This window comes from Peromyscus eremicus, chromosome 2, assembly GCF_949786415.1.
Source record: "Peromyscus eremicus chromosome 2, PerEre_H2_v1, whole genome shotgun sequence".
Classification (NCBI taxonomy): Eukaryota; Metazoa; Chordata; class Mammalia; order Rodentia; family Cricetidae; genus Peromyscus; species Peromyscus eremicus.
The window spans coordinates 90,830,293-90,857,992 of record NC_081417.1 but is presented as its reverse complement, the minus strand read 5'-3'; the positions used below and the strand labels follow the sequence as shown (position 1 = coordinate 90,857,992).

Genomic DNA, 27,700 nt, shown 5'->3' with positions numbered 1-27,700 from the left:
ACAAAGTATATTCCAACAGATGTAACTACAGTTAAAAAAAGAATGAATACAAACTGCTCTTGCAGATCTAAGTTGAGTTGCTAGCACTGATATCAGGTTGCTCTCAATCACCTGTAACTCTGGATCCAGGGGATATAGTAACATCTTCTGGCCTCCACAGGCACCTGCACTCAAATATACATATCCACAAACACACATATACATATAATTAAAAATAAGAAATAAACCCGTTTTAAAAACAAGTAATTTGTCAGTTTGTCATAGTCTACCGAAAACTTTTGTAACAATAAAGGGACATCAACAATAAAATTACTTTTAAAGTTTTATCTGTAAACCATTTTGAAATGTTTTAGAGTAGAAAGCTGTCAGCTACTATGCCTACTAAATTATGTCACATTAAATCTATTAAAGCTCTAAACTTGATGGAAGTATTAGGAAAAAGTAAGGTCTAATAGAAACATGAAGAGACAGGGAGATTGTGAGTGGCTGGATTAAAGTAAGAAATAAAGACCCAGTTGAGAGTAACTAAAACTCAGAAAGCAGCAGTTTGAGATGGATGGAAGGATAGAGGTAACAAATTCAGTGTCAGTGTTCTAGGTATTGTTAAAGGTCATTAGAATTCAGGGGATGCTGAGAGAGGGAGAACCAACTTTCTTCACAAATGGTATCCCAATCCTAAATGGTCAGCCATAAGTACACGTACATACTGCAGTACTAAGTGGGTTCAGTAGGTTTTGTATGTGTGTGCGCACAGGAGCACACATGTATAAATACATGTGTGAATGCCTGTGTGTGTATCAACAATTATAGAAGAAGAGGTCATAAATTCATGAAGGGTTTATGGGACAGGATAGGAGACGAAGCGGGGAAGGAAGTAGGAATGATATAAATACAGTGTACTCATACAAAATTGTCAAATAAATTAAAGAACAAGGGTTTGGACAGAAGTGAGAATTGAATCAATGGGAACTTGTCAGGAAGAGTGAGAGATCAGAGGAAGATAAAATGAAGTCAGGTACAAAACCTTGGGTAGCATCTACAGCCTGTAAACTATTCCAGACTAACAGCATAAGAAGGTGATTGTATAGGCAGAGAAGTAGAAGGCTACCAAAGTGACAGGACACATCAGTGACCATTATAAGATGAAAATAAATGATAGTACACATGGCATAGTGTTCAAAGGTTAACTAGAATGAAAAATGTGAAAGAATTGTTGTATTCAGTGATTGGAGGTTGGTATTTCAGAGATACCTAGACCTTTCTTTTTGTTTAATTGCATTTATATTTCCACTATAGAAAAACTGGTGGTCTCTCTTTTGGTCAGTACTAAAGACTGAATTCATTTGTTGAAGTCCTAATTTGACAGTATATGCAGCTAAACTTTTTGAGAGGTAATTTTGCTTAAATGAAGTAATAACAATTTGGCTGTAATTCACAAGATCATTATCCTTATAAACAAGGAAGATCACAGGAGATAATTCTACATGCACTCATAAAGGGAGTCACTGCAGACAAATCAATCAAGTACCTTACTATACACTTGCCAGAGATATTTCCTTGTAAAGCAACTGATGGTGCCTTACTCTCAGACTTATAATTGTTTGGACCATAGGAAAAATAAATTTACATTTTAAGGCATCCAGATTGATATATTTTTATGACAAATACAATCACCAATAATGCCATTAGGTTTCATTTTCCAGCCCAGGAAAATGGGAATACCTGAATCTAAATAATTTGTGTCCATGGTTGTATTTTCCAGCCATTGTCACTGAATTAATATCAACTTCTCTAAGCTTAAACTGCAGCATCCAGAGAAAAAGGAAGCTGACCTAAGCCATCATTGGGATTCTTCTTAACCCTATGGTCTGTGACTCAGAAAAAGAATGTCAGTGTGAGAAGGATGGAAAGCACCCAAATGGAGATGTTATTATCTTCATTACTAGAGGCAAGTGTTCAGGAAACTGGCCTAGGGGGCTTTTCAAGTTGTGTTCTAGTGCAATGACATATTACAAGGGTTTTGGAAGTACTTGAGAAGGTATAGTCAAGAAAAAACTGGCAAGGAAGAAGTGTGTCAGAGAACACTATTTTTTTTTCTTCTCAAAAATCTTTTCAGACATCTGTCCCCAGAGTCTAGTCTGATAACTGTAGTCTCCACTTCACATCCAGTAAACTTCTCTTTGCAACAGATTTAGACCATTACAGAAAACCACAAACAGTTGAAATGCAGAATTGTCTAGTCCCAACTGGTACATTTATGATAATGTACCCATACCTATGACAGAAACTTTGTAAGATACAGAGGAACAGAGAATGTTGAAAGACTGTGTCTCTTAGGAAAGTCAAAAGCTGCACCCACAAACATGATTGTATAAAAATGAGCAGAAATACAACAGTATGTTTGTTAACCTGGATAGGGAGTTGTGGTGGGTTAGGAGGGTAGCCTAAAAGGCTTCAAGCTGACACAAAGGGCTATAGGCAACCGAGGAATACTGAAAACTGGAGAAATATTCTTCCCTGGAAAAGAGCACACTAATCTCTTATTCAATAATAAATGGTCAGTCCAAAGTATAATACATATTTTATTTATATATACATATATATGATGAAACAACAAATAATAAAAAGAGGTTATGAATTTGGAAAAAATATAAGAGGGGTGTATGGGAGGGTTTTTTAGGAGGAACAAGAAGGAGGAAATGTAATTATATATCAAAAAAGTAAAAGAAATGTCTCTTTTTTATAAACTAATGTGTATTTGGCACTATTTGGAATTCCATTTGTCATGTATATTTTGATTAATGTTATTCTGGGTATTCTGTACTGTGTAGTCTAATTTCAGTAAAAAAAAAGTTCATGAATAAAAAATATGCCCACTATAAAGCTGCATATTCTGAGAATCAATGAATGTATTAAAATAAAACAAAAAAATTGAGATTTTTACCCAGTAAATTTGGTGAAAGTGAAATTTAACTTTTCAATTTGTATTTAGCTGATAGTCTGAGTACTGACAGCTGGACAAGCTATCAACCTTCTGCACCTGTTTCCTACGAATACCTTTTCTTCTCTCATTCAACTACTACAAGACTGTAGAAGTGATGGTCTTATGGAAGTGTACAGCAACTGATATGCTGCCAAGAGTGCCAAGTTCACCATCAGTGGCAACTTTAAAAATGGACTAGCTCTCATATTTTATGAAACTTACCATGATTTACGCAGGATCGTCAGAAGAGATGAATTTAAGCCAACACGAGGTAATAAATAGCAGTATGTAGACCATGTACTTGACTTATAACCCTTTGCATTTCAAAACAAATTCTTTTAAATAGTTCATTTTGTGTGTCATAAGCTTTTTTGTTTTTCCTATTTGGACTGTCTTTGTCATTACAATTCTTATGAAATTAGTATTACTCAAAATTATGAATGAAACAGTATTTTTAAGAATATCAACTTATGATTTTCTTTCTAAACACCACTTGCTAAAGGAAAGTTAGGGGTATAGAAAATGTCTAGTTTTATTAAATCAGAAAGCAAGGAGGCAAAAACAAAAAATAAAACACAGAACAAAAAATTGTTTGCCCATGATTGCAGGAAATTTATTCTTAAATCTTAGTGTAATTGGCTCTCAAGAAGTATTTCATAGTTGGGTATTGTTAACAAACAAAGGAAAATGTTGCTATATTTATTTACATATATTTAGAGTGAACTTTGGGGACTCAGATAATGGATTAATGAGAATTTTTTATACAAGGCAAAACATTTTAAATAAAATATAATTGTAGTTTTACTGTATACAATGAGAGATGATCATTTCTGTACTGGTTTGCTTCTCTGTTGCTGTAACAAAACACTGACCAGAAGCAACATATGAGAGGAAAGACTTTATTTGGTTTATAGGTTACAGCCCATCACTGAAAGAATCCAAGGCAAGATGTCAAGTCGGGAACCGGAAAGCAACAACTGAAGCAGAAACTATGAAGGAACACTGATTGTTTGCTTCCCCTGGCCTGCAAAGCTATGTTTTTATTAAAACTCAGGCCTACCTACAAATGTATGGTACCGCCTAGTGGTCCATATATCAATTAACAAAGAAACAATTCGTTATAGACATAGACACAGACTAATCTGATGGAAATAAATACCTCAGGTGAGGTTCCCTCTTCTCAGGAGTTTCAAGCTGAAAATCAAAACTAAATTATGGCAATATTCATCCTTCTTTCACTCATTCAACTCTCCACAGATCCTATCCAACATAACACCTTTCATATTTCATGTCAATTTTTGTTCTTTAAAAGACACAGAGAGAGAAAGAGACAGAGACAGAGAGAGAGAGGGAGTACTATCAATGCTTCCCATCTATGCATGGGTATGGGCTACTACTAAGCATGGGCTACCCACTAGTGGTCACACCCCCAAAGAAGAATCCTCTCTTCCCAAAAAGCTATCAGCTGGCTACAGCTCTTCAGCTTCATGAGACCTCATGAGCTCCCCTCCCATCCTTGTGGGGATTTGGTGGACTTGATCTTGTTCATGACTTCTGTAAGTAGCCACAGCTGTTGTGAGTTCATGAATATAAGAGCCATATCTTATCAAGAATGCTTTTCAAGCACTTCATAGCACTCTTCCTTACCCTTTTGTTCTTAAATTCTTTCCAACACCTCTTTCATGATGTTTCTTGGGCCTTTGAGCAGGATGTTGATATAGATATTCCATTTACAGCAGTATTCAGTCACTAATTCTCAGTATTTTGTCCAGTATGATTATTTAACATTAACCTCTACCTTATGCAAAAGGAAACCTCTTTGAACTAGGTGGAACAAATATATGTGCAGAAATATAAATGTGTGGAAGGCAGATTGATAGCATGACCACTTAGAAAAATAACCGTGGTAGTTTCGTCTTGGACTTAGGACCTCACTAGCCATATGTTTGTGTTTACAACACCAGGCATGGATTTGCTTCTGTAAAGTAGGCCTCAGATCCAGTCAAATCCAAAGTAGTTGGTGGCTACAAAATTATTATGCCACTTTTTCATCAGTACACCGTGGGCCTCTCAGGTCAGTATTGCAGATTGCTGCATAAGATGACTTTTCTTCTCCGCTCCCCCACAGTGGCCTGCACTTTCTAGCACTATGAAGCTAGACACCAGGGAGAAAAAAAAAAAAAACACATTGATTTATAAAAGGTGAACTTCAAAATTCTTACCCCCTCTTTTTTTATAAACTGTAATTAGATTGTATTTTATTCAAGTATACAATAATTATACCTTACGTTCCACACTGTGCATGTTGAAAATTGGATTTTAAAACGTGTTAATAGAACAGAGTTCTTCTCTAGTAGGACTCTCTGCTTTGTATCGTATCTCCTTGTGGTCAATTAGCCACCAGGAATTCTTTATAGGACAGTTAGGATGAGAAAGGATCTCCAGGGAAGTATATTTAAATGCACTTGAATGTAGGAATGACCTGCAGGAAGGATAGAAAATAAGAGCAAACACATTGACTGAAGATCTAAAGTATGTAAGGTTGGTTTTGTTTTGTTGTTTTTCTGGTGTTTCTTCATTGTAACTGCAATCTATAGGATTGTTCACTAAAATACCATATAAGAAATGTTAACCTAAAATACTGTATGGGAAAGATTAACCTACTGCAATATTTTCTTCACTACCAGGCTTTTGCTGTTTCACTCATTTTGACTGCATAAATTAATGAACCCACCATTCTTTGAGAAACATATAAACCCATAATGACAAATATGTCAGTGCTTTTACAATCAAGGCAGTCACACCTCCAGGAAATGACTTCTGTCCTTAGATAAGGAACAAGGAAGGATAACAGAAGCCTTGGGTTTAAATCAGACAGACTTTCCAAGATAGGAGATATACTCAATGCAAATTTTCATGGCCTCAAAATTGTGCCACAAGCCAATGCTTTCTAATTTACCTCTAGGTTTTCCCAAACTTCACACATTATGGCCAAACAGAAAGTGAAGAGTATAGTTCTCACTAACAACAACAGCAAACTTATTGGAGATCTGAAATAAACGGAAACCCAGGTGAACTAAATTTCATAACTTACATCCTTGGTGAAGAAGCAGGATAGGAGAAAGAAGAAACGTTCTTAAATGAGAATGAAAAGAAATGTTCACTACCTGTTTAGCTTTGAATAGATACAAATGAGCTATGAAGACAACTTAGAACTCTAAAGAATGCCAGCAACAGTTAATTCATATTCACCTATAAACTCTTTTATACCTATTTTCTCAACATGGAACTCAGCATGTTGACATGTGGGGCAAAAGAAGCACATACTCCTGTATGAAGCATGTGGGAAGTTCTTAAAATAAGTATTAAAGATCTTCCAGCAGACAATCCAAGTCCTTACACAAAACACTGCAGTCGTTCCCCTAAAACAAGAGACAGAACAGGAAAACAAAGAACTCTCCTAAATTTAGAAAAAAAGAAAAAGAAAGAAAATGAAACAGAATTCAACTGTGGTCCCCAATCTTGCATTCAGGTAGTCAATCTGAGACATAAATCACATTTCAGGGGTCAGGTGATAATGCTCTAAGGAGAGAGAAAAAAAATGATCGGATTCTCATGTTTAATTGTCATATCCTGCTGAGGCATTTGTAATTCTGTCCTCAGATCATGTGAAATCAACAGGATAATGTATTAAAATCTCAACAAACCAAGCCCTCTACAACTGCTAATAGTAGATTCTCCTTCTAGATAACTAATAGATCTCATGGTAGATTCCATTAACAATGGTTGACAGAAGGAATGTCTCCTTAAATATGGGCTAGCGGTAGGCACTTTTAACTCTGCCATTCCTTTGTACAGCATCCATCAAGCAATCATAATTTAGAATACATAGAAAGACAATATGCAATGTAAGAATAAAAAAGAAATAAATAATAGAAACAGGTTCCCAAAATGACTCAGATTTGGAGTTAAAAGAAAAGAGGTTTAAAAGAAATATGTGCAGAAAATAGTCTTATGTTGACCACTGGAATCAAATTGAATACCCAGACATCAGATCATACCTATGGACAATTGAATTGATAAATAATTTAGAAATACACACTGTAAAAAATACAAAAGACAGCACATTCAACTAATGTTGCTGGTCAAACTGGATGTCTACATGTAGTAGAATACAAATAGATCCATATGTATTACCCTTCTCAAAACTCAACTCCAACTAGATCAAGACCTGGACATAAGGCCAGATGAACTGAGTTGCTAAATGAGAAAGTAGGAAATAAATAGTTACGAACATATTGCCACAAGAAAAGACTTTTTATACGTAATACACAGACACAAAGAATAATAAATAATAAATGGGACCTTATGAAACTGAAAAGCTTCTGTATGGCAAAAGACACAAACATTCAGAAAAAAATGGCAGGCTACATAATGGGAAAAAATTTACCAACTGCACACCTGATAGAAGTCTATGATCTTAATAATATTTTTAATTGGGCATCAAGAAAACAAAGAACCCAATTTAAAAATGGGGTACAGATCAAGATAGACAATTCTAAAAGAGGAACCACAAATGGCTGAGAGGCAACTAATGAAACATTCAGCATCCTTAGTCATCAAGGAAATGCAAATCAAAACTGCTTTGAGATTTGGTCTTATACCAGTCAAAATAGCCAAAAATCAATGAAATAAATGACAACTCATGCTCCGAGGATGTAGAATAAGGAAAAAAGTCAGTTTGCTGAAGGGAGTGCAAACTTGTACAGTCACTTTGGAAATGAGGGTAATGGATTCTCTGGGAACTGGGGCTAGACCTTCCTCAAGATCTATCTATATAATTCTGGGACATATATCCAAAAGATTCTGTATCCTACTACAGAGATACTTGCCTGAACATTTTCATTGCTGCTGTATTCGTTATAGCCAGAAATTGGAAACAACATAAGTGCCTGTCAACAGATGAATAAAGAAAGAAAATGTGGTGAATTTACACAATGGAATATTACTCATCTGTTGAAAGAATTAAATTCTCAGGTAGATGGATTGTCTTGGGGTTTCTATTGCTATGAAGAGACACCATGACCATTGTAACTCTTATAAAGGAAAACATTTCATTGGAGCTGGCTTACAGTTAAGAGGTTTAGTCCATTATTGTCATGGCAGGAAGCATGTGAGCATGTAAGCAAACATGCTGCTGGAGAAGGAGCTGAGAGCTCTACATCAGGATTTGGATTGGCAGACAGCAGGAACTGAATGTCACACTAGACCTGGCTTGATCATTTGAGATATCAAAGCTTGCCCCTTAGTTGTACACTTCCTCCAACAAAGCCATACCTACTTCAACAAGCCCATACCACCTAATAGTGCCACCACCTATGAGCCAATGGAGGCAAATCTCTTTCAAATAACCACATGGATAGAGCTTGAAAAAATTATCCTGAGTGAGGCAACCCAGACCCAAAAAGACAAATATGGTATGAATTCACTTACATGTGGATGTAAGTTCCTAAGTCTTTAATCAGCAGACTATAGTCCACATAACCACAAAGGTTAGATATAGAGCAAGGTACTGGGGGTGAAGGAGGGTTATCTCTCTAGGAAGAGGAAATAAAATAGATAGCTACAGGTGTTGATGGGCTTGGACATGGAGGATCAAACAAGGAGGAGGAGGGAAGAAGGGTACAAGGGAAGGAATGTGGGAAGAACAACTAATGCTAAGGTCTATTTGATGGGTCATATGAAAATTTGACACTGTAGAAGATTCTTGAAATATGTGTGTGTGTGTGTGTGTGTGTGTGTGTGTGTGTGTGTGTGTGTGAATGAAATTGATCTAAATGAAATCATCTAATACTGGAGGAGACATAGCTTCAACTGGACATTTCCTGTCACCAAATGAAGCCTCCATTTCCAGGATCAGGTTATATCTAATTGAGTTTTTCAACAAAAGAGTCACACAGAAACTTCCAAACAACCCAGAATATTGCCAAGGCTATTGGTTGCTTTCCAAAAGTGGATGTTAAGGTCCTATTGTTGAACAAAACATCTACACAATTTGTTCAATATGGAGAAGTTAAGCTGATGACTAATTAGAGCCTCCATCTCTACTGACTAGTGTACATCATACTGGACAGTTTTCTGCATGTTACCATAGGAGAAAAGTAAACACCAACCTAACTACAAATACTCTGATCTCTAATAGTGACCTTTCTGCAAAATGCATGTACAATAGTGGCAGAGATCTTCTGGGAGTAACCAACCAATACCTGCTTGGATTTAAGGCACACTCCATGAGATGGAACCCATGCCCTACACAGGTGGCCAGGAACCTAAAACTAGCTAGTCCATGGACCTAGGGGAACTCCAAATACTACTGTTCTTCTTAGTAAATGAAGCAATAAGATGACTACTAATGATAGTCTGCTATATTCATATAACAGTGTGTTATTCAACCATAGTCAGAGAAGCTTTCTCCTGCAGTAAATGGGAACAAATGCAGAGGCCCACAAGTGGACAGTGTACAGAGAGTGAGAAACTTTGAAACAATTAGTCCTAAATGGGATGTCTCCATTAAACCCCCCACCTTAGAGCTCAGGGAACCCTGTGGAATGGAGGCAGAAAAATGTTCAGAGTCAGGGGTGATGGAGGACACCAAAGAAAGAATTCCTTTCAAACACAGCAGGATCAACACACATGAACTCACAGAGACTATGGCAGCCTGTGCAGGTGCATGCACAGGTCTGGGCCAAATTGGGTCTCAACGCTGAGAGGAGAAGTGAACATAAGCCCCTATCTTAACCAAGAAACGATCTACAATTATAGCTGCTCACAAAGGAAAAATTACTTTTCTTGAATGGAGTCTCACTGGGTATACAAATCACACTTAAGGGCAGACTCCATGCCCACAAGCAGATGGCAAACACAAAAGCAATACAGTGATATTTGGAAAAGATTGTTGTCTCACAATGTTTTGTCTGAGATTTTTGCTTTAACCTTGCATGTGTTTTGCTTATTTACTAAGGTTTCTGGTTTCTTGTTTTTAGGAGACTTTTGTGTGTGCATACATGTGAGTCTCTGTGTTTATGTGTGTTCTTTCAACTTTTTTCTTGTTTCTTTTTCTCCTGTTTGTTTTGTTCTCATTTGGTCTAGTTTGCTTGTTTTTATTTTACCTTATGTTATCATTATTCTTTATATTATATTATTATTATCATTTTAGATGCCTGTTTGTATCTAATGAAAGAGAGAAAGAAGAAGTGTGGAATTGTTTGGGTAGGGAAGTGGGGAGAATATCTGAGGAATTAAGAGAGGTGAACTTGCAATCAGAACAATCAGAATGGAAAAATTCTATTTCCTCTTTTTTTAACAAGAACATATCATTTTAATGATTTATGTTAAATAAGAGTTGTTTAAATCCATTAGGGAAAAATTAAAATTATAAGCATTTCCACAGAAGGAAGTACAACCTCAAGCGTTAAAAGCTTAACTAAAACCAACTGCATAAAAATCATCATTTAGAGCACTCAGAAATAGTAATACTAGTGGAGAAAAGAAAAAAAACTGAGAGGGGCTAAAGCATAAAAATGAAACATGAACAGGAACAACCACCAATGTCATTTTTAGATGCAGGAATTCACAGAAAGGAAAACACACAAACTTGAGCAAGAATGAAACCCTGGGTGCAACAGAAAGCAACTCAGAATTAGAATTTAAAAAAAAAATACAATATAATCCCCATATCTTAAATGGCTTAATCCAGATGTTACCTCCACCTCCCAGATACAGGATGAAATGTGCGTCAAACACAGGTAAGAGCTGTAAACTTTCAGAACTGTTCACACTGGAAAGCCAGCATCAGGAAAATATTTTCCTGTTCTTGCAATATACCTGATGACATGAGAAAGTAGTATGTCGATTTATGCAAAGCTTACTTTTGAATAGTCAGCAGAATATCATACTTTCTTATTAAGTGGGTCTTGAAATGATTAGCTTCACAGCCTCCTGGTGTTCTGAGTAGGGGCAGTTCAACACAGTGGTTGTCAAGCTGCCCTGTCAAGCTCCTGACAACAAAACAATGGCCCCTTCATCACTTCCTGCAGATCATAGTACTACAAACACCTCAGTTTCTGGGAAGATTTATCAAAGAATCCACTTCATTAAAAACCATTTTAAAAGTATAGATCCTGTCCATTCAAAATGAGAACATGTAAGATAGACAGGGCAAGGTGCCAGTGTGCTCACGATCAGGTAGTGTCTTCTCTATTTCTCTGTTTTCACCACTTTGCTATCATAAATAAGCCACTCATGTCTCCATAGGTACTGCTGTGGCCTTTGTGTAGGATATGGTGATAACGTTATGAATTGAGCAGTCTCCAACTTTTGCCTATTTAGGGTGTGGATTTTGGTGAGCAGGGAAATGGGGAGCATCTGAGCGGAGCTAGAGGGGGAAAGCATAATCAGAAAAATCTATTTTCAATTTAAAAATTAAATTAAAAGGAAAATAGTCTTGTGGGAAAAACATACTAGAAAATGGGAACTTTTTTAGCTTTTTATTAACTCTTTGTTGATTTCACATCATGCATCCCAATCCAACTCAACTTCCTGCCCATTCACTTCTGTCCTCTGTTCTTGTGAACTCCCCCCCAAAACAAAACAAAAATAGTTCAAAGTAAAACAACAAAATAAAACAAAAACAAACAAAAATCTCAGCATGGAAGCTGTAGTGTGACCCAGGGAGATGCACAGTGTACCCTTTAGTCCATGTATTTATGCTTATAAGTCTTCATTGAAATGAATCAATGGTCTGGTTCAAAGCCTCGGGATGCAACAGAACGCAATTCAGAATCAGAATTTAAAAAAAAATACACCCCAATCCTCATACCTTAAATGACATAATCCATATGTTACCCTTACCTCCCAAATTCAGGATGAAATGTGAGTCAAACACAGGAAAGAGCCATGAACTTTCAGGACTGTTCACACTGGAAAACCAGTATCAGGAAGATATTTTTCTGTCCTCATAATATACCTGATGACATGAGAAAGTAGTGTGTCAAAGGAGGATTTATACAAAGCTTATTTTTAAATAGTCCTGTCCATTCAAAATGAGAACATACAGGACACATGCCAGTGTGCTCATGCCCTTCAGGGCAGCTCACCTGTACTTCACCTGTGCAGCACAGAAGAGCTGACCCTACTCTGCCCCTCATCTGCCATGTGGTGGCACGGGTGAGGGAAAGATGCCCTTCCCTACTCTCAGCTCAATACCTATGGCAGGTGGGAGAGCTGGTCCTCTCCCTCACTGACTCTAGCACAAGGGAGAGCAGGCCCTGCACCTCACCTGGGGAGCACACTAGAGCTGACCATGTGGGTTCTACTACTCTATGGATACTGGGCCCTGACTGACTCCTTTTGGCTATCCTGTTGTTGTCCTGTGTCATGGAGACCCTGTAGCTTTGGATCTGCAGGTCTGGCCTCTTCATATACTTTAGCAGTTCATAGATGAGGTGGATGTTTGTGGTGGTTTAACTCAGAGCCCTGGTTCTGGGCCTGGTGGTATCTGGGTTGGTTAGCCCACCAGCTTTCCCTCATCATTGCCACTTGGGTGAGCTCTCCAAGCACTCTTCCAACTGGCTCACTCAATGCAGCAGGCAGCAAGGAGTGGGGCCAGTGCTGCTCTCACATCCACAGGACCTATCATGAGTAAATGCCTTATATCTCCATACATACTGTTGTGGCCTTTGTGTAGGACATGAGATTCAGTCCATGATCATCATGATGGGGAGCATGGCAAAATTCAGACAGACATGATGCTGGCCACATCTTAAACAGAAGGCAACAGGAAGTGGACTGTGACATTGAGTAGTATCTTGAGCATAGTAGACCTCAAAGCCTGCCCCCACAGTGACATACTTCCTCCAACAAAGCACTCTTACTTCAACAAGGCCACACCTCCTAATAGTGCCACTCTCTATGAGATTATGGGGCCAATTACTTCCAAACTAACACACACACACACACACACACACACACACACACACACAAACACACACACATGATACCAGGAGATAATACCCACCATACTATTTTCTCTTTTCCTTTTACCATTTCACATTCATATATTGCCTATCCAGGATGTGGTAAGGAGCTACAGAATAATGCAATGAGGTTCTGCCTATATTCTTTGTAGAAACCATACTATCTTTCATGTGTGTACACAACTATTCTTTATGTTAAATGGTTTGATATTGTCCAATAGATCTCAGATGGTCATTTGTTGTTGTTTTTTAAATTTCTTTGAATTTTTGAATTTTTAGTTGGATAGTTTTTCTTGACCTGTCTCAATACACTGTTTCTTTCCTATCCTGTGTGTGGATATTTAGTCCTTAAATGAAGTTTCTGTGTATATTATTGTACTTTTCTATCATTTCTTCTTGGTTCTTTTTACTGTTTTCATCTCTGCCAAAATTCCCATCTTCTTGCCAGGACATGGATGAGGGAGAGATACCACCTTGCCCCTCACTCCGTGTACCTAGCCACCTACTGCAGACATGAAAAACTGGTCTTGGGATCATGACAGTGGAAGAACTAGTCCTGCTCCTCACCAGCTGCAGCACTCAGAAGAGCAGGTCCTGCACCTTGCCTGGGCAGCACCATAGAGAGCTGACCCTGTTGACCAGGGCCCAGGTGATTTGCCCCCACAAACATGCATGGGAGGTCTGACTCCATTCCTATTCTGCCATACTGTGGAGTGGATTAGAGAGAGAATATCTCCCTCCTCCCTTGTCCCTCACCACCTGTGGCAGATGGGAGAGCTGGCCCTGAGGCGTGAGAGTGAGAGAATTGGCATGGCCCCACACCAGCAGATGCACTAGGGAGAAAAAAATCAGCAGAATTGAGGTAAAAGCATCTGGGGAGATAATAAATGGAGTTTCTTTTTTTTTTTTTTTTTTTTTTTCAAGACAGGGATTCTTTGTGTAGCCTTAGCTGCCATGGAACTAACTCTACAGACCAGGCTGGCCTCAAACTCAGAGATCCATTTGCCTCTACCTCTGGAGTGCTGGGATTAAAAGCAAGTGCCACCTCTGCCCAGTGAAATGAAGCTTCTTGATTGCGTTCCACAAATAATATTTGCTCAAGTCATAGATTGTATGGACTATAAATCAGTAGCTGAACACCATAGATTCAATCTTAAAGACTTGGCAATAAGAGGACAGAACCATAATTCTGAAAAAAAAAAGAGTGCCTTCGTTTATCTTATCTTTATTTGAGGTGGGAGAAAGAAATGTTGCTAATCCTGCTGGCAATCAAACCTTCAATTCCTAAGAAGCATATAGATGCAAGCAAAAATAAAGATTAAAAAAAAGACAATATCCAGAAAAAAAATAAAATTCTTTGATCTAGCTTTGCTCTCTAGTGACAAAGATTTAAAAAAAACCACTACAGATAATATCTTCTTTTGAGGAAACTAAAAGTTTAAATCCCCTTGTCTCTGGCATCTTTAGGGATACACACACACACACACACACACACACACACACACACACACACACAATTGTCAGAAGACATCATACTGGAGGCAGGTTGTCAATGGTTCGATCTCAGTAAGGACCATGTACTTAAGATATCTCAACACCTGTCAGCAGTTAGGTGCTATTTTCAGACTATTTATCTTAAAGCATGAACTCCTATCGACCACCTGTGATGAAAGCAACCCAGGCTAACCACAGAGAACCAGCTATGAGTATCTCTTTATCGAAGGAGGGATCATGATGTTGTGTCCCAGGAGTTCAGGCAAGCTGGCCTTAGGCCATTTCAATGACCTAAAGTCAAGAAAGGATGATGTGTGATGGCTGGTCCCTTGGGGAATTTGTAGATGGTACACTTCAACAGCTTTTTTTTTTTTTTTTAATTTTACTCTTACTTAGGACTTTTCCCACAGTAACCCAGGGATCACGCTGGTATATGTGGAGCAGTGAAAAGAAATTGTAGTGAAAAGATGAGTCTAGAATAGATTCTGAGTTTACTAAAAATACATTTTTTCTTTACTTTTTTAAAATTAACATAATTTTTATTGATTTTTTGGGAATTTCACATCATGCATGCTAATCTCACTCATTTTCCAATCCCTCAGTATCCATCCTTCATTCTTGTAGTGCCCCCTGAAAGAAAAAGATATAATAAAAATAAATAACAATAAAATAATGAAAATAAGATAAATTTTAAATGCAAATAAGAACGTTAATTAAAAACAAACAAACAAGAAAGACATTTCACTCCACCATCTTTCCTACCTCTCTATCACCTCATTAGTCTTGGTGGCATTAGGAGTTGTGTGTATCATGTAATATACTCTTTTGTCCACATAGCTTTACTTGCAAATGTTCATTGTTTAATGTGTTGTTGGTCAGATTCAAAACCTCTGGCTTCTGGTACACCATCACTGAAAACTCCTCTATGATATCCTGCATTTTCTCTGAGCCATAAAGATCGTATGGCTATGGTACTAAAGGACTAGTCCCTTCATGATCCCCAGCAGGTCATAGATATTGGGGAGTGCCCACTTAAAGCCCTGGATGTGTGTCTGGGTTGTAGCTGTTTGTTCTGACCCAGCTGCTAGGACCACTCCCTTCAGATGAGTGGCAGAGCCAGCTCTTCCACATGCATGGTAAGGGGTGGGACAAGCTTTCCCAAATATTGGGCTAGGAGCCAGCTCTTCTACTAACGGATGGGACAGCTTTCCTGTGCCAGGGTCATCGGGGTCTGTTATCTCTCCAGGGCAGTGAAGGGCTGGGCCTGTTCTGCACAACCCTTGTACTTCAACACATGGTTCCAATGGACCCCTGTGGTAACACAGGACAACAGACATCAACACAGGCCCCAGCTGCAGCAGGGCCATGGACCCAGACATAGCTATCAGCAGCAGCTTGAGCCCAGATGTCACCTTGGCCCTGGGTAGCAGTTTAGGCCTTTCAGATCATCATGGGCTCAGCAGCAGCATGGTTCCCTGACTTCAATATGGCCCCAGATGGTGGCCCCCAGACACTGGGCAGTCTCATGGCCTTTGGTGATAACAGGAGCCATGGACCTCAACACAGACCCTGGCTGTGGTAGAGCCATAGACCCAGATATGGCCCTTAAGGGTAGCTCAGGCCGGGTTGATACTATCGCCACAGGAGGCAGTGCAGGCTGACAGATGGACATGGCTCCTGTTACAACACATCCCTCAGTCTCCAACATGGCTACAGGTGCATCTGTGTGTCCTTTGGTGGTGATTCAGGCCATGGACATCAACACAAATGCAGGCTGCAGTAAGACCATGAACCAGGCTTCAGGGTGGCCCTCAGATACCAACATAGGGCCAGGGAGGAGCCCATACCTCTGGCTTCTATACAAACTTCCATGGTAACAGGCACAGTAACTGCCCTTTTGCCTTTGCTGCAGTAGGGCCACAGACCCAGACATGGCCCTTGGTTATAGCTGAAGCCTGGATATCTTCATGGCCCCAGGGGTAACTCAAACCACTCAGATTGGGATAGCCTGTGCTGTGGCATGGCCATTGGGCATCAATGTGGCCTCATTTGGCAGCCTAGACCCTGCGCATCCTCTCTCTTCAGTGGTAACAGGAGTCCATGGACATCAACACAGACGTGGCTGCAGCACATCCATAGACACAGACATGGCACTTGGTAGCAGCCCAGGACTGGATGTCGCCATGGCCCTGGGTGGTAAGCAGGCCTCCCACATCACCCTGTTGCTCACTGCCCCCACCACTCTCCAGAAGATATGAACCATTCTGTCTTTCTCTTCTGCACCCCACCATATACTCTCTCGCTATAATATCACCCAACCATCTGGTGCTCAAGGATCTTCTCCCTGCCTAGGGCAAATGGCTCTGGGTGGACAAGACTGTCCATCTCCACCTGCTCAGTTCTTCTAAGAATACGTTTTTTTTATCTAGCCATATAGAAGGAATGGCAAATATTTAGGTAGTGCTACAACTACTTGGTTCTAAGACTCAAGATAATAGTAGAATAATAGCAAAATTAAAACAAACTGCTGTACTTCTAGAATTTCAGAGTATATTCACTGAGTGAATGATCAGAATCCTTAAACCTATTGAATAATGACTGTATATTGATTCCTGAGAATTTAAAACATTCATCTTCCAGTACGACAGAAAATGAGTATCTGGACATATGGTTTATGAAATATTCCTGTCCATGATAACTCACTTACCTGTAAGTCAGCATTCATTTGTTGAACATTTGCTTGTACATGATATTAAAATATATGCAAAGATAGATAACATTCTCCTAATGAGCCCAGTCTACTAGCAGAAATAAAACAAATACATAAGGATTACCAAACAAGGGAAGATTACATCTTGAAAGAAGAAGTAAGAATCATGAAATTTCCCAATGTGAATGGAGTTTTAGTTCACAGAAGGAAAGTGTTCTGGTCAAAAGAAATAAATTGAAAAGCACAGGATTTGTTCAGAGGATAATATACAGTTACTGAGCTGAGATAGAATTACATTGTGAAAAGTAAGTATTCATGAAAACCAGACCTCTAAAAACTTAGATGTGTGTAGCTAATATGAGAAGGAGTTCAAGAAACTTGAGAGAGTGAGTTATAAATTCATCTGGAGAAGGGGGGAAAAGCTAATAAGGAGTGAATTAATAAGTGGGTTGTTACTTTGGGCAAATAAGACACATTCCCACCACACACCTACTGAGAGACTGAAAATACAATTCAGACTTGCTGTCACAAGGAAAATGGGGTCATTATCTATCAGCTCCCATCTGTCTTTGTGTTGTAGCATACTATTTTAAGGTGTGTTACTTTTGTTTAAGTTACATTTGTTTAACTCTGTGAAGCTGTGTTTCTTTGCCTGTCTGAAACACCTGATGGTATAACAAAGAGTGGAATGTCCAACAGTGAGGCAGGAGAAAGGATAGGTGGGGCTGATGGACAGATAGAATAAGGAGAAATCTAAGAGGAAAATAAAAGAGCAAAGAATGATAGAAGAAAAAGGAGGACTTCAGGGGCCAGCCACCTAGCCACCCAGATACACAGTCAGACATGGAGTAAGAAGGAAAGAAAAGATATGCAGGAATAGAGAAAGATAAAAGCCCAGAGGCAAAAGGTATATGGAGTAATTTAAAGTTAAGAAAATCTGGCAAGAAACTAGCCAAGCTAAGGCCAAGCATTTATAATTAAGAATAAACCTCTGTGTGTGATTTATTTGGGAGCTGTGTGGAGGGCCCCCCAAAAAGAGCCAAAGAGTAAAGAGTCAAAGAGCAAAACATTTTGTCACCCAACATGGGACTAGAGTAAAAGAAAATCTAACAACATCTTTGGTCATGGGTTACTTTTTCCTGAGCACTAACACCAAGACACTTTAAGCACACATGTTTCTGCAACTAGAGAATGTACTCAGGCAAGCAGACATGGGTACTTAAGGCAAAAAAAAACCTTTCATGTGTATAGAGAAGTGGCTCTTAGAGGTACAGGCAAGCCACAGGCAGAACACCATCTTTAAAGAGGAGGAATCTAAAGTACCAAATATGAGTCAACCTCACAGCCTTTGTGTTCCTTTTATCTACATTCAAATCTGTAGACATTTTAGAGCCTTGCACACTTTGGGAGGAGAAAACTTTGCTTGAAAAGGAATCTGCATGTGGCAGGAACTGGAAGAGAAGACTGAAATAGGCAGGATATTGTGAATCAGGCCAGAATGAGAGTGCCATTAATAAAAACAAGAAGATGATGTACAGGTGTGTGTGTGTGTGTGTGTGTGTGTGTGTGTGTGTGTGTAAGAGAGAGAGGGAGAGAGAGAGAGTGAAAGGGGGAGAGAGTGAGAGAGAGTGAGACGGAGAGACAGGGAGAGTGTGTGTGTGTGTGTGTGTGTGTGTGTGTGTGTGAGAGAGAGAGAGAGAGAGAGAGAGAGAGAGAGAGAGAGAGAGAGAGAGAGAGAGAGAGAGAGAGAGAGAGAGAGAGAGAGAGAGAGAGAGAGAGAGAGAGAGAGAGAGAGAGAATAGCTTAAGGAAGCTTGTTCGGATGAAGAGATAACTGATGGATGGACAATGAAGGATACAGGAGATTCTGACATTTTCAGTCTGGGAAAATGTTAGTTACATGAACAGAAACAAATCCAAAGAGTAGAATATTAGGGCTTCTTTTTTCCTATTTGAACTTTAATTCAGCATTCAAACCCTTTCTAGATTTTGGTCTGGGCTACCATTAATTTAGAACTTGAAGACATCTCTGGGTGCTCTTCTGACGTTCTGTGCCCAGAAGGACAGGGTTGGGGTGGAAGGCACCATCATAGCCATCACCTCACACTGAACTACAGGCTATTTGGTTTGGGTTTCATTTTTTATTAAGCATTTTCGTTTTTGATTTGGATTTGTCGTGATGGTGTTTCTCACTATAAAATTACAAGTCTGTTCTCACCTATAAGGGCAGTCTGGTCTAGGCAGAGAGTAAAAATTCTCCTCAAGTTCAATGCTGTAACCACCTTGACAATAAAGAGGCCTTCATCCCACATGTTGTCAAGGTACCTTAATCCTTGTCAGGACATTTATAGCTTTCTTGTTTTTTGTTTACACTACAAATGCACCTGAAAGAACGTTAGGACCTCCTCCCTCTTTCTCAGGCTGTTTGCTTGTTTGCTGGCTGGCTGGCTAGCTGGCTGGCTGGCTGGCTGGATGGATGGATGGATGGATGGATGGATGGATGGATGATAGATGGCTGCATGGCTGGTTTGTTTACTGCTGAAAACATAAACACTAGTAGGGAAAAGCTCCAGTGAATCCTCAGTAGATTAAGAGTATGGATTCCCAGGAACTTTGGTTTTCAATTTTTTTCTCTGGAAATAGGAAACTGTGGCCAAGGTACTTTTGTCTTGGCTATTTTAACTCCTTGAAAAACTAATATGGCAGTACAGAACACTATCATTTGTTGTGATAATAATAATTTGCAATAATTGTGATTTCTACGTTGAGGCAGTTTGGACCAGTACAGAGTAGGGTCAAACCACAATGGCACACAAATGCTAGATATATACAAGTTGTGAGGGAATCTCTGAAAGATGAGCAGTGGTTGGGGGAGTTAGGCTAAGGAAATCCCTTTGGCATTAAAGGGATAGTGAGTTAATTCTGTGGCTACAGCCAGACAAACTCATCCTCCACCTATAGATTTTCCAAGCAAGTTCCATTTCCTCCTAGAAGAGTTCTGATACGAGACAAGAGTGCCATCTACCGACACTTGAATGCTAAATATTTATTAGACACTTTGGGGGTTACACATAGAAATCAGTTGTCCAAGATCTTGAAGTATCATTGTTTTAAAAAAGGGGCATGAAGATGAAGTGTGTCTAAATACACATGTGTGTGTGTGTGTGTGTGTGTGTGTGTCTGTGTGTGTGTCTGTGTGTGTGTTTGCCTGTGGAATGGCTAGTCATAGACTTGTCCTCCATTTGTGAGTTCTCTTCAGATTCTCTATTTTTTTTTTTTAAATTTCTACTTCGTCCTTGTTACCTTTTGGTCCTCAATCTAGTTTCTTTTTAACAAGTTCCTCTTTCCTATCTAACACAAACACACACACACACACACACACACACACACACACACACATACACACACACACATACACTTTTCCCTTTTGAATTTACATCTTTTCTTTATTCTTCAGAAATTCATATTTGTATGCAATGGAGTTTGATCGTATCCATCTCCATTTCCCTCTTCTAATTCCTCCCATAGACTTTATATGTCCCCTATCAACTTCATGCCTTTTTTTAAAAACCATGACACATCAAGATCAATGAACATATTAGTATGGAAGGGGAAAAGTTCACAGGCTCCCATCCCTAGACAAAGAAATGAAGCCAACAAATGACTATGGGGAGAAAGAGAATTAGCCCCTTTGAGAGATGAGCCCACTTATTGGCTGTGCAATACAGCGTAGTCAGCCCTGAAACTGTGTACACAAGAAAAACAGACTCAGCTGGCCTAATTATATATTTGTACACACACACACACACACACACACACTCACACCCTACATATAAGATGTGTATGTGTGTGTGTGAGTGCATGTGTGTGACAGCAATAAAGAAAAAGAAGCTACCACTTGAGAAGAATGAGTATGAGAGGGGCTGGAAGGAGAAAATGGGGGCCAGAAAGAGTTGTAATTCTACTTCAATTAAAAACATTATAAACGCCCTTTCCACTCGGCCATTCTCCTGCATAGGAGGAAGCCAATGTGCCCAGATCAAATGGTGTGATCCTGAAGCTCCACTTTCCTAAGAATTTGCAGCAGCAAGTGGACACATGGTCCAACCAGCTGGCAGACAAGACCCACAGACACTAGGCCCGGCAGGAGGAGGTGCTACATGGCCCCTCGTCCCACATCCAGTCTCATCAGCCCTTAGTGAGGTGCCCAACAGTGAGATACCACAGAGGTCCAATCTAGTAAGGGCTTCAGCCTGTAAGAACTCAGGGTAGCTTGTATCCATAAGAAAGTGGCTCACCCCAACTGGATCAGGCCCTCTGTATAAGTGAGACAATCTATTAGCTTGAACTGTTTGGGAGGCCCCTAGGCAGTGGGACCAGGACCTGTCCTTAGTGCATGAGCTGGCTGTTTGGAGCCTGGGGCCTATGCAGGGACTCTTTGCTCAGCCTGGGTGAAGGGAGGAGGGGACTGGACCTGCCTCAACTGAATCTACCAGGCTGAGCTGAATCCCCAGGGGAGTCCTTGCCCTGGAGGAGATAGGAATGGGGGGTGTGTTGGGGGGAGGGGGGGCCACGGGCGGAGGGAAGACAAGGGAATCCGTGGCTGATATATAAAATTAAATTAAATTATAAAATATAAATAAATAAATAAGAAAGTGGCTCACACTCTGTGGACCCAAGGAAGCGCAATAAACCCACTGAATCACTACAGGCCAATGCACAGTGCCCAAAGGAGTACCTCTCTCCAAGTTCATGCTTTCCCCCAGGAAGCCTTCTGCTCCAAAGAAGAGTGGTAGTTCTACTGAAGAGCTTAAATTGGGAACCCAGCTAATAGGACTGTGATGCCCATCCAGAATGTTTACAGCAAAGGAGAAAGCCAGAGTCATCACAGACAAGAAGACCTTCAAGGCTCTTTGGCATATGAGCAAAACTGGCGAAGGAAGCTGCAGAGTGGCGAAGGAAGCTGCAGAGCAAGATGCTGAAAAAAAAAAAGTAATGCGCTGTTGGAGTATTGCAATAAATTTTCCATAAAGGAGGAAAAATTATAAACAAATTTATTGGGAAAAAAATCTAGGCCTTAACAGGTGTTTTGTCCTTCCAGGTATTTTAAGTAATCATCATTAATTTCAAAGAAATAAATCTCCAATGAAATAATTTTGCACTGGGTTAAGAAGCTACTTTGGAGCATATGTCCTCAAATCTTCAAATTGCATAACATAAAATTTGCTATACATGTACTTTTACCACAGATACTAAAATGAACCTCTCCTTTTAAGCAGTATAGTGGGAACTGGTAAAGAAGAATTTAATACAAAGCTCATCTATGGCCCCTGCCAGAAAACCACAAAATATAGGACTAATCTTAAGCTTCAGTTTGCTTATGCTTAAGAAAAAATATGCCTTCCACAAAGAGTGCATTATAGATTTTATTTCGCACTGCCTCCCACTGGATGTCTTAGGTCTCGCCCCATGGTGATTATTTTCTCCCAACTTTAGCAGGACAATAATAAACAATTTCTAAGCAAGAATGTTCAGCTTTTACTGCGTTCCAGGTAGCTTTATCCAATGCACTATAGGTCATATTTTTCCTTATTAACAAAAGGTCATACATTAATTAAATATTTTCTCATACTACTCAAGGACATCTTAATTTAAAACCAAGCTCTCCTCACTTCAAACAACTTCCAGTAAAACAGGCAGCTAAACAGACAGGGCCTGATCACAGACCCACAATTCAGGAGGTGCCAGCTTTTAATGAAACTAATTGCCAAGGCAGCATATTCTTCTGAAATGCACCAGAGGAATGAAGGAGGAAGTGGGCTACAGTCTTGCTATTGAGTCTTCTTACCATTCATTCTCACTGTGTACTGGCTAATTTATGTCAACTTGAACAAGCTGGAGTTATCTGAGAGAAGGGAACCTCAACTGAGAAAGTGTTTTCCCTGGATTGGACTCTAGCCAAGCCTGTGCATTTTCTTGATTGATGATTGATGTGGAAGGGCCCAGTTCATTGTGGGTGGTGCTACCCCTGGGCTGCTGGTCCTAAGTGCTAAAAGCAAGTAGTCTGGGAAAGACATAAGGAGTAAGTTAAGCAACACACGAACCATGTCCTCTGCATCACCTCCTGCCTCCACGTTCCTGTCCTGTTTGAGTTCCAACCCTGACTTCTTCCATGATGGGCAGTGATATGGAAGTTTAAGCAAATTAAACCCTTTAAATTCTGAACTGCTTTTGACAATGGTGATTTAGCACAGCAATTGAAATCCAAACTAAGAGTAGAATTCACTTCTTCCCACTCAATACAGTGACTTAGTCACAATAAAAGGGGCATTCTTCATTTTCTTTCACATTGAATGGACCTTTTGTTTTCCTTCCTCCACACTTCAAAATCTCCATGATTTCCTCCCCCACTTTGAAGTTAGACCTTGGCACATGAAGATCTGAAAGATGATATGTGCAAAGAGACAAAAGCTGGGGAAGCTGGTGGTCTAACCTCAGAACCTGACTTGAAGACTAAGCTAATAGAACTTAGGTGAAGTGAAAAAGCAACCACATCACCAGCTTCTGCCTTTCAGCAGCTGAGGCCCATTTTGTCTGATAGCAAAAGCATGGCTACAAACAACATGTAATCTTTACTGCTTTCTTTTTAAGATCATTGTCACTAGATTTTTGTGGACGATGATAGTCAGGAAGAAATGAGTAAGGAATCATCCATTGACTCCAAGAAAGGGTTAATCAAAGAATCACTGTTTGGAGTGAAGATAAATAACCGTAAGATTAACATGTTACAACTTCTGACATAAGCCATTGGCAATGAACTTTCTGAATATCTCCAAATATGGCTAATACAGTGTTGGTAAGAGGGGGACAATCTTTACAACATATCTATGGAATTTGTGAGTCGTAGAAGCTTGAGACTGAGCCTTACCACCATGTTAGCTCCAGTCTGCATTGCAGCTATTTCGTGGGAACGGAGCATATGCTTCCCTGTTGAAGTAATACTATTTGCTGTGGTTTGTAGCAGTCTGCAAAGGCCACACTGATTTGAGAAGCAGGAGCAGTATCAAAAGTCAGTTATTCTCTAGCTGGATGCCATTGATACAGAACAGAAAAGGAGAGACAATGTAAGGGAGCTGGGAAGCAAAAGGAATGTCTCACCTGGGAATATGATTTAAGTCTCTTGCCAAAAATGTGCAAACCACCTGACAACAACTATGTAACGCATTGTCTGATAAAATCTCACGAACAATATTATGAATGGCATTTATAGTCAAAATTGTACTCTTGACCTCCTTGTGACTTAAGTACAATAAGAATTCTGTTGTCTTTTTTTGACTTATATTTTATCAGCCTATAAATCTTTACAAAGCACCTCATAAAGCACCTAATAAATTTGCTTCCTATATTTAGATAAAAATAAGTATATGGAAATCTATGATCCTGCGAGCTAAGTTAAAATATAATTGGGGGAATGGTGGAATGCATGTGATATGAAAAACAGAGGGCATAAATACCAAGAGTTAAATGTAGGTGAGAATGGGAATGAAGGATGGAGGAGTAGAGAAGTTGGGAGATAATTGAACAAAAACCAAGGATATATGGAGACATATTATAGATCCTGGTAGTTTGTAAGCTAACTTAAAATAATTTCAGAATAAAAATGAGTTCCAACTTTCAATACACTGCTGCTTCCAGGATACATGCATTATGAAGTGAAAATTTTGGTCTCAGGCAATGAGTCACTAGTCATGGAGGCCCCAACAGCACCTTACACAACACAGACTGTTGGCATTGCTTCTGTTGACCATCATAACTAGATAACAAGACCCTTTTGCTGAAGACACCACACATTAGGTTTGCAAAATACAACAGAAATCAATCTTGAGCTAGCCAGGAAACTATCTTATGTTACCTAGCTTTTCTAATGCTAGAAGGTGCTATGTAGGCTACTGGAGATCTTATCTCTCACTGGACACTGAATTATTGACCTGACAGGCAAGAAGCACTCAGCAGTGAAATTATGGCATGGCGGTTCTCGTGGCAACTAGGAGCTTTCTGACTTGATTTGAGGCCTGCTCCACAAGAGCAAACTCGTTGGCTATTATAAACCTGCTCAAAAGCTCATGGCTGGTGAGGTTATAGCTCCAAGGGAAACCTACCATTGTTTTTCTAAATGGTCATGCTATAAAATTGCCTCATAAAATTTATGTTTATACTCATAGATCTGTGCTGCTTTTCATCTTGGCCAGAGAAGCAGTGGTTAATGGAGAGATTCATTACTGGTCAAAGTGTTAAGAATAAGTGACTGCAAGTGCTCAGCTATCATGCATAAAGCTGTCATTAAGACACTTCCATGAGACTCTGTCTTGAGAAGACTGAGTCATTCTTGAGTGTATATCTGGTATGTGTGTGTGTGTGTGTGTGTGTGTGTGTGTGTGTGTGTGTGTGTATGTGTGTGTGTGTGTATCCATGAATGATTTAAAATATAGTAAAATTTTAACTCCAACTTCATATTGACCCCCCCCCCCGGAGATTCTTTCCTGTGGCATAAACTTAGATCCTGCTTTCACATAAGTAGAGTTCCCTTTAAAGAATTCTTCAGGATACACAGCTAACAACATTAAGCTATGTCTCCACTGCCATCCATGCCCATTGTGGGCCTGAATGTTTTCATATACTTTTATATACAGCTCTTAATTAATAAAGCTCTGAAATTAATATGTTGAAACCTTAACACCAATGCAACAGTAATTAGAGGCAGAACAATTAGAAGGTGATTGGGCCATGAACCCTTATTAGTGGGGTTAATTTCTTAATAAAACATAATCAAGAAAACTTGTTCACATTTTTGACCATGTAAGGACACTAAGAAGCTACAGCCTGTAAGGAACAGTCCCTCACTAGACACAAAATCTGCTAGTGTCTTGATCTTGGACTTCCCAGCCCCAATAATTGTAAGCAATACATTTCTGTTATTTACAAGTTACCCATTTGTAGTATTTTACTATAGCAACACATGGGACACCTATATCAAGTCATCACCCCCTAGACTTAGAGAACATTGCAGGAGAAGGAACCAAAAGAATATAAGAGCCAGAGGATGGGAGGAGTGCTATGAAACACTGCTATCTTCTGGACACAAGATAGTTATTGCACATATGGACATACAGAAGCTTTCCTTACATGCACAACACTACACAAGCCAGTTAAAATTCCAACATGGATATACAAGTTCTTCTGAGGCCCTAGTCCTACCTGAGGAGCTGCTAATACTCAATGGCAGCAGGGGTGGAGATGAATCATTTCTCTTTGGAAGTATGGCCATTGGTAAATTACAAATGCTCTAGTGATTATCTCATGAACATATGAGGCAACACTAACTGGACTCTCTGAGTTGTGAAATAAAGAGGGACATAAAGCTAAGAGAGAAGTGTTTTAGAGTGTGTATGGAATGTGTGTGGAGTCAAATAATTTGGTGAGTCTTTTTATAGAGAGAAAAAAGCCTAATTCACAGGAAGCTCTAAAATCAGATACAACAGAAACTACAATAGAACTTAACCCTGTAATACTTTACATAAACTTGAATTACTTGAGTCATTTTTTCCAATAACCAGTACATTTCTGTGGGAGTGAAACATTCTTAATTAGGCAAGCACAGACTTTCTGAAATCTTCCAGCAGGAAAGGGTAGACATGATTCATTGACTCTCCTCCATCATCCAGGTCATTCTGTGGACAGGCTTATGAATTACTGAAAAGATCCTGGAACTGGATTGATTATTCAGAAGATAATAATAACTGCATCCAAAGATACAGTTCACTACAAAATCACATTATACTAGACACACTATTTCATCCAAGAAATTTTACTGAACATTTATTATGTGCTTGATCCTGTGAGCTGGAGAAGTTGTTTATCTGTAAAAGGGGTAAGAAGAGTAACAGTAGTATAAGGTGTCTCTAAGATAAAACGTGGGACTATCTAGGGCTTAGAATACATGACTCTATGGATAAAAATATTGCCACTCAAGTAAAAGGAAAATTCTGATAGGAATGGCAGGTACCTGTAATTCCAGTTCTTGAATGACAGAGACAGAGATCTTCTTATCAGACTAGTAGAACTGGAGAACTCTGGGTTCACTATAGAGACACTGCCTCAATAATCAAAATGGCAAGTGATCAGGAAGACATTTGATGTCAACTTCAGGCTTACACATATGGAAATACACCAGTGCTAACATACAGGAGCACTCACTCATCGACATGCATCCACACAAATGGAAGCACACATACACACACACATGCACACCATACATATGCATCCAAAATATCTTTCTGTCTACAAAACTATTTCACAAATATAGCTCAAAAAAATAAGATACTTTGCAATTTTGTGAACTGAAATTCTCTAAATTAACTTTTAGACTTGGCAATTATTTACAGCATTTCTTCCTTGATTATTATAGAGAATATGTCTCCCT

General features: G+C 39.3%; 1 pseudogene; it reads left to right on the top strand.

Moving 5' to 3' along the window:
* LOC131904791 (large ribosomal subunit protein eL13-like) overlaps positions 1–24,023 on the top strand; it is a 59,306-nt pseudogene extending 35,283 nt beyond the window's left edge.
* Positions 24,024–27,700: the final 3,677 nt, after the last annotated feature.